The following is an 8,188-nucleotide window of genomic DNA, read 5'->3' as shown; positions in this document are numbered from 1 at the left end:
GAGAGAGAGAGAGAGAGAGAGAGAGAGAGAGAGAGAGAGAGAGAGAGGCCATGACAGATCCTTGGTGTACATGTAAAGTGGCCAAGGCATTAGATGAAGATGAAGAAAAGGATACTGAAAGAAGCAATAATACAGGTTTTGTCTTCTAGTTGGAATGGGAATCAAGTGAACCATAATGACCATTTGGTGACTCAATTATGGAGCTGGCTTAGTTGTCTTTCTACTTAATTATGCATTGAGTACAGTTTCAGACTTGTTAAAAAAAAACTTATTCAATTGTGGAAATTGTGAGAGGACTTTGTGACATTGTTTAGATCTAGTCTTGCATGACTGGGAAGCTGGAATACCTCTACTTGTTGTTTAAAGAACTTTATCTAAGGACCTAGGTTACACTGACCAGAAACTCAGTCAGATCTAAAGACTGATGCAAGGAGTTTTCTCAGAATTATACATCTCAAACAACCCAACTGTCTTATCTGGAAACTGGTCCCATACTGATCAATAAGTTATTGGTTCCATGTTCTTTTGATTTAATTACAGAGCAAACACCTCCTTTCCTGATTTCAAGAAATTGCCCCTATTTGCTTTCCCCTTCCCAACTTGGAAAGCCCCTAATCTTTCCATCAGTTAGAAAGCAGATTACCTAATTTTGAATCCTGGTTAATTGTTTTCTTTTAATTAACTGGTTTTATTTGGTTAACTGTTTTTAATGCATAAAAATATGTCTCCCCCTGTAGAGAGGGCTGAGTGCCAAAGCTGAGGAAGGTGACTGGTCCCAATTTGTTGGGTAATTGGCATTCTTTGCTTAATAAATAGCTTAAACTTTAGTCTCCTCAGTCATTTCATCTTTCACAAACCACAGTGGCCAGAAAGAGTTGGGGACGGTTCTAAATTGTTCAAATTGTGAGTGACAGTGTTTACTGAAGAGAACTGAGCCCATTATAAACTAACTCTTACCTTTGTAATTTTATTGTACCTTATATTCTTTCTTGCACAAGACTTTTCATCTACATACTCTGCCTTTTCACTGGTTATTCTCCATGCCTGGAATTCTGTTCCTACTCATCTATCTCCTGGATTCCCTGGTTTCCCTTGGGTTCCAGCTAAAATACTATATTTTGTAAGAAGCCTTTTTCAAGTCCTATTAATGTTCTCTGAGGTAGAAAAACCAGGGAAGAAGATTATGCTTCTTACCAGAACTCCTGACTCATGTTCCAGTAACCATGTACTATTCCCTCCAATTCTTCCACTTTCCCTGACGGCCGCTCTTTTCACCTGCTGCCATGCTGAGTTGGTGTTTCCTCTTTGTCTTCAGGTGTGATGTTGTTGGTCTGGGAGGTACCTTATATAGAAGAAGCTAATGCCATCAAGAAGCAGGATTTAGGAAGAGGGGCACTCTAGATTATGCAATAATAAGAATGATATGGCTATTATCACTGGCTCACACTGTCAGTTCTCTTGCAAATTATCCAGTGCTGACTGAATTTCCATTGACACTGATAGTGCTCCTTTAAGCACACTGAGAGAAAAGATGACAGGTTCTTTCCTGTTATACAAAAAAAAGGGGGGCTTGGAGAAAAAGGGGAAAAAAAGGCAGCTAAAATCACACAATGCATCAAAGCTGAACCTGATTAGATATAGTCAAAATTAATGGGAAGAGCAAGAAGATATATGTTTCACTGTGCAGCAGAAGTAATTCTTTAGCAGCAGAAAGGTAAGAAAGGCAAGGAAATCGATGAACATGAAATCAGAAAGAAAAGCACAAACACATATACACATGAACACACAAACAAGCTAATCTTCACCTATGTAACTTGTCAGTCTTTGTTCCTGTTTAAAAAAAATGTATATTTTGTGATACACAATGTAAAAGGAAAATATGTAAGTGATTTTGAGTTTCACATTGTTGCCTCTAGAAAGCAAAGTGGATAGAGTGCTACACTTGTAGCCAGGAAGGCCTGAGTTCAAATAAAGCCTCAGATAATTGTTAGATGTAAGGCCCTGATCAAGGACTTCTCTCAGCCTCAGTTCTTTCACCTGCAAAATGGGGATAATACTAGCATCTACATCCCAGGGTTGTTATGAAAATAAAATGAGATATTAATAAACCTCCTTTAAAACTTTAAAACACTAATAAAAGCTAGTTATTATTATCATTATTATCTCTACTATATTTGACTAGGAGCTTTTAGTTTTCTGAATGATCTGATCTAAAACCTAAATCTATAGTGTTTTTAAAGAAAATTTTTGGCCATTTAAACTATGTAGCATAAGTTTAAGCTCAACCTTTCTATTATGTCCTAATTTGACTGCCATCTTCAAAACTCTGAAAGGTTTCCAGCCATGGGTTTCACATGGACAATGTCTGGCACAAAACTGAAACTGCTCATTTCTGTTGTAGAAAACTTCCTGGATTCAGAATCAGGGAATGTGGGTTTGAATCCTATCTCTGCCACCTAATATAGTATATAGAGTTCAACTAACTTTGGTTATTAGACACAAATATGTATGTATATATGTATGTGTGTGTTCACACACATGCATACATACATATTTATATATACACATATATGTAAAATCATTCTTTACATGCTTCTAATCATTAGTTTTTTCTTTGGATACAGATAGTCTTCCTTCATATGTTCTTTGTAATTAATTTGGGTATTTATAATATAATGACATTTGCTCAAAGTTGTTCTTAAAACAATATTGCTCTTACTATATACAGTGTTCTCTTGGCTCTACTCATTTTGCTCTTCATTATTTTGCCCAAATCTATCCATGGTTATCTAAGATCATTGAGTTCATCATTTCTTATTTCACAATAGTATTCCATCAAAATCATATACCACAACTTATTCAGCCATTCCACAATTGATGGGGATCTCCACAATTCCTAGTTTTTTTTTGTCACTAGAAAGAGAACTGCTACAAATATTTTAGAATATTTAGGTTCTTTTTCTTTTTCCCTAATCATCTTGGAAATAGATGTAGTAGTGGTATTTAAAGGTCAAAGGGCACATAGGCAGTTTAATAATTCTTTGGGCATAATTTCACATTGCTCTCTAAAATGATTGGGTCAGTCCACAATTCCACCAGTAATGAATCATTGTCCAAATTTTTCCACATCTCCTCCAACATTTCTTGCTTTCCCCTTTAATCATTATAATTAATCTGATAGATATAAAATGATACCTCAAGGTTGTTTTAATTTGCTTTTCTCTAATCAATAATGATTTAGAACATTTTTATATAAGACTATAAATTGTTTTGATTTCTTCATTGGAAAACTGCCTGCTCATGTCCTTTAACCATTTGTGAATTGGGGAATGACTCATAAACTTATAGAATTTACAAAATTCTTTAATATTTTACATATGAAAAAATATGCTGAGAAACTGTCTATAAATCTTTTTCCAGATTTTCTACTTTCCTTCTTGGCTACATTTTTTTTAAATTTGTGTGAAAACCTTTTAATTTAATATAATCAAAATTATACATTTTGTGTATCACTCTATTCTCTATTTTTTTTTGTTTATAAATTGTTTACCTATCTATAAGTCTGATAAGTAACATGTTCCATGTTCTTCAAATTTTCTTCTAATGTCAATTTTCATATCTAGGTCATGTATCCATTTTGATCATATCTTGCTAAATGGTGCAAGATATTGGTCTATGCCAATTTTAAGCATACTGCTTTACAATTCTCTCAACAATTTTTACCAAATAATGAATTCTTATCCCCACAACATAAGTTTTTGCATTTGTCAAATACAAGGTTACTATATTAATTTGCTGCAGTAAATCATATGTCTATTCTATTACATTGATCTACCTTTTGATTTCTCAGTCAATGACAGATAGTTTTGAAAATTATAGGCTTATAATATAGTTTATATAATTTTTATATGTAATATATTTCCTTTATATTTTTCATTATTTCCTTTTATATTCTTGACTTTTTCCATTCTAAATGAATTTTATTATTTTTTCTAATTCAGTAAAATAATTTTCTGATGATGTAATTGGGATGACATTAAATATATAAATTAGTTTAGGCAAAATTGTTATTTTTGTTATATTAGTCCTGTCTACCCACAAATAATTAATATTTCTCCAATTATTAATCTTATTTTATTTGTTTAAAAAGATTTTTTTTAATATAATTGTGTTTCTATACTTCCTAGGTTTGTTTTGCAGGTACCCCTGTACTCTATACTGCCTAAAGTTATTTTAAATGAGGTATCTCTTACTATTTTTTCTTATAGGGTTTCGTTTGTGATATATAGGAATGCTGATGATTTATATGGATTTAGTTTGTGTTCTGCTACTTTGCTAAAATTATTAATTGTTTCAACTAACTTTTTGATTGTCTTTGGGATTTTCCAAATATAACATCATATTATCTGCAAAAACAGATTGTTTTATTACCTCGTTCCCTATTCTGGTTCCTTCTATTTCTTTTTCCTCTCTTACTGTTATTGCTAGGATTTCTAATACAATATTGAATAATATTGGTGACAAGGGTCATCTTTTTTCATACCTGGTCTTATCAGGAAGACTTCTAGCTTATCCTCTGTAGCAGCAAGCACCCCAAGCATCCTCAGGGTTGGCAGCTACCACAGGTTCTTGGATCTGCTTTGTTAAAGGAAAGCAACTCAAAATGGGTTAACAAGCTTAATTTAATCAGTCAGACATATATCGTTTACCTTGTTCAGGGGGAAAAGGTCAGCACCCCAAACTTCAAAATATACAGACAGAATTATCAAGACATTAACAGATCAAGTAGACAGCTTTCCAAACTGTCCAACCATTACATCCATACCCAGTCAACATCTGGGTTTCCACATTCTGGGTTTTTCAAAGCTGGGGGACTCTCAACAATGGCTTCCCAGAATTCAGATCAAATCACAGAACACTTCTCAAAGTGAGTCCCAAAACAAAGCTACACATCAGGGCTTATATAGCCTTCTCCTAGCTCAGAGAATGTAACAACCTTATTGACTCACTGGCCAATCAAGAAGTATCTACTGAAAAACAAGCCTCCCACCCCAGGCTTCAGGTGCACATTAGCTTAGGGGCAGGGAAGATCTTTAAAATTTACATTCTTATTACATCCTCATATAGTGCCAATGCAATATTTACAGCACCCATAATCATGATAAAGACCATGACTATAAGTATCACATGATGGTTGATCACAAAATATACCAGATTCTCCAGGTAGAGAACAGAACTGAAACATTTATTTAGACACCAGAAAACCCAATCCCAAAACCAGTAAGCTGATTATATCATAGTACCAAAGATGTTCTGAAGCTATAATAACACTGAGAGTCATGCATGCTTTAGCCTTCCTACAAACCTACAAGATCAATATTTACACACAAAACTCTCTATCTGTTTCGCTGAGTTCCTCTGTGCCTCACCGTTTGGCTAGCTCTCCCTACCAGCTTCCTATAGGCTCTGCTTCCTTTCAGCAAAACTCCTCCCACCACAGGCTCCATGTGACTATATTTAGCCTATTAGGGGGCAGAGTTTACTTTCAAAGGAGGCAAGGTCTTCAAATTCCCCCCTAGGTCTACTAAGGGGCAGGGAAGATCTTCAAATTCCCATACCCATTACATCCCATTACAAATAATGTTTGTTGATTGTTTTAGATAATTTTTCATCTTTTTAAGGAAAACTGCATTTATACATACACTTTCAAGTATTTTAACAGAAATGAGCAGCTTTTTCTGCATCTATTGATATAATTCAAAGATTTTTTTACACTTTTACTATTTATATGATCCCTACATTCCTGGTATAAATCCCACTTGGTATAGTCTTTGTCATATATTGTTGCAACCTTTAGGTAGTTTTTGTTTAAGATTTTTGCATCTTTATTCATTAATGAAATTGGTCTATAATTTCCTTTTTCTATTTTTTTCTTTTACTTTTTTTTTTTAGATTTTTACAGTGTTTTCTATACAAGTTCTCCTTACTGTACTAAATGGAATGAATGTCAGAGGAAACCTATGATTTGGACTTGATGAATGTTCTACTCTATTTCCTCTTTCATTTTTATTCTCCCTTTGAGTCCTTGCTCCTATTGCCATTGTAGGCAGATAGAACATGACTTGGATTCCCGATACCTTGTCCCCCAGCCATCAGAAATGTCTAGTCTGGACAATGCCAAAGATTCTAATCACAATTCCATCCAAAAACTCCTCTCCATTAAACAGTCCCTCTCTTGATGGCATAAATTTGTTTTCCCAGAATTTATTATACTAGCCAGCATTTAGTATGTGCTTAATATTTTTTTTCATTAATTCATTCCATGGCATACCTGTTCTCTTTCTTCTCATGATCACTAAATTTAGGGAAGAAGTCAGATTTAATTAGACAATGACATTAGCACAACCTTCCAGTCAACCATATCCTCACCAGAACCCAGTTCTGTCCTATGTCTATATATCTTTATCTCATCCACATGGCTTATGAAATCTTCTCATATATGGGGTCCCCAAAAAGTCTTAATGAAGTTTTAGGTTTTAATAGCTTAAAACAGCATTAAGAGCTTTAAGACACAAGAAACAATTTAATTTCTGACTCTTTTCATAAAGAAGCTGCCAAAATTCTAGATACAAAGAAAAACTGAGTTTGTAGATCTTTTCATGTCATACTTCCATTCAGATATTGAGGTATCATGGCAATTTCATTAACCCTATTAAAAGTACCCTAATGACAACTCCTATTTAAATTGTAGTTCTGTGTATTCCTCAACTTTTTTTCCTTCTATATCTGTGCCCTTCCACTCATTGCTTCCTTCATAGCTATAGAGTTTGGGTTTGCATCTGGACATGCCCATCATATGGGTATAGTGCAATCATGGCAATTAACAAGATCCCACATGCTTAAGCCTTCAAAGCAATCTAGTTAGTGGGCTTAAAGGGAATCAAGAAGGAGGCCAATGTTTTGATATACATCAAAAGTTACTTAGAACTGCTTTTATGTTCTTAAATGCCTACATTGTGAAATTGCTGCCTCTCACACAGTAGACACTTAAGAAATATCTGTTGAATTGACATGAATTAGATTGGTATATTAAATGTTCTTATAACCCATGATGATATCTATCTCTTTTATGTATAACACCACCATAGCTTCTGAACTATGGAGGACTGTAAGTTATGGGAAGTTAAGGGAAATGAGGAGTGGAGGAAGAAAAATATTTCAAACTGATGTCATCATTAGATTTTGCCATGTCATAAGAATAATTGGCCTGTAGTCATGAGTCACAATGACTCTAGAGTTCCAGTCATTTATTATTAGAGATTTTTTATTTGTTTGTTTAAAAGTTTGTTTGAGTCATAGTGATAAAACACAGCATAAGAAAGGAGTCTAGATTTGGAGCCAGAGTACTGAGAGTAAAATTCTTATTCTGACACTATAACCTTGGGAAAGTCATTTATTTCCCCTGTTCCTCATTCTTCCTTTTAAATAAAATGAGACAGTTGGACTTTTAAGTTCCCTCTCACCTCCAAATCTAGGATTCCATATTAGTTTCCTCATTTCATAGATGAGCCTTGAGACTTGGACAGGGATGCCTGCTGATGGAGAAGTTGTCTAAGATTACCCAAGTTCTGTTTTCTACCTTGGTCTTATGTTGCAGGGGTTTGAGGTAACCAGAAGGAGGAAACAATTGTTGGGAAGAGACCAAATGAGACAAATGAGCCAGGGGAAGGCATGATGGAGATAGTCAGGATATGGTCTGGAATAAAACTGCATCGTTGGTCAAAGATGATAGGAAGAAAAAAATAGTGATTCCCTCTCTCCATTTACCTTTCTCATTAACCAAGGAGAAGCTTAACATCCCCATGTACTGATTATTCCTTTCTACTTCTGACTTCTGTTTGTCCCTCTTAGGTTTTGTGAAAGGAGTAGCCAGAGCTCTGGGAGCTTTTCATGAATGTACATTTGTAGCAGCAAGCACCCCAAGTGTCCCCAGGGTTTGCTGCCAACACAGGTTCTTGGATCTGCTTTGATAAAGGAAAGCAACTCAAAATGGGTTAACAAGCTTACTTTAATCAGTCAAACATGTATCGCTTACCTAGTTCAGGGGGAAAAGGTCAGCACCCCAAACTTCAGAATACACAGGCAGAATTATCAAGTCAGAGAAACAGATCAAGTAGACAGATTTCCA

General features: G+C 34.8%; 1 protein-coding gene across 1 annotated transcript in view; it reads right to left on the bottom strand.

Annotated features, from left to right (window-relative positions):
* LOC138144014 (small ribosomal subunit protein uS10-like) overlaps nt 1-7,869 on the bottom strand; it is a 241,435-nt gene extending 233,566 nt beyond the window's left edge. The window contains exon 1 of the mRNA XM_069065307.1: nt 7,857-7,869. The gene's annotated coding sequence lies outside the window, so the exon portion shown is untranslated. The remainder of the gene's footprint in view (nt 1-7,856) is intronic.
* Between the last annotated feature and the right edge of the window lie 319 nt (nt 7,870-8,188).

This window comes from Petaurus breviceps, unplaced genomic scaffold (assembly GCF_028583685.1).
Source record: "Petaurus breviceps papuanus isolate PSGF00001 unplaced genomic scaffold, PetGlider_PUasm1.0 90683, whole genome shotgun sequence".
NCBI lineage: Eukaryota > Metazoa > Chordata > Mammalia > Diprotodontia > Petauridae > Petaurus > Petaurus breviceps.
Note: the sequence above shows the minus strand (reverse complement) of the source record. Positions and strands in the feature narration are given on the sequence as shown.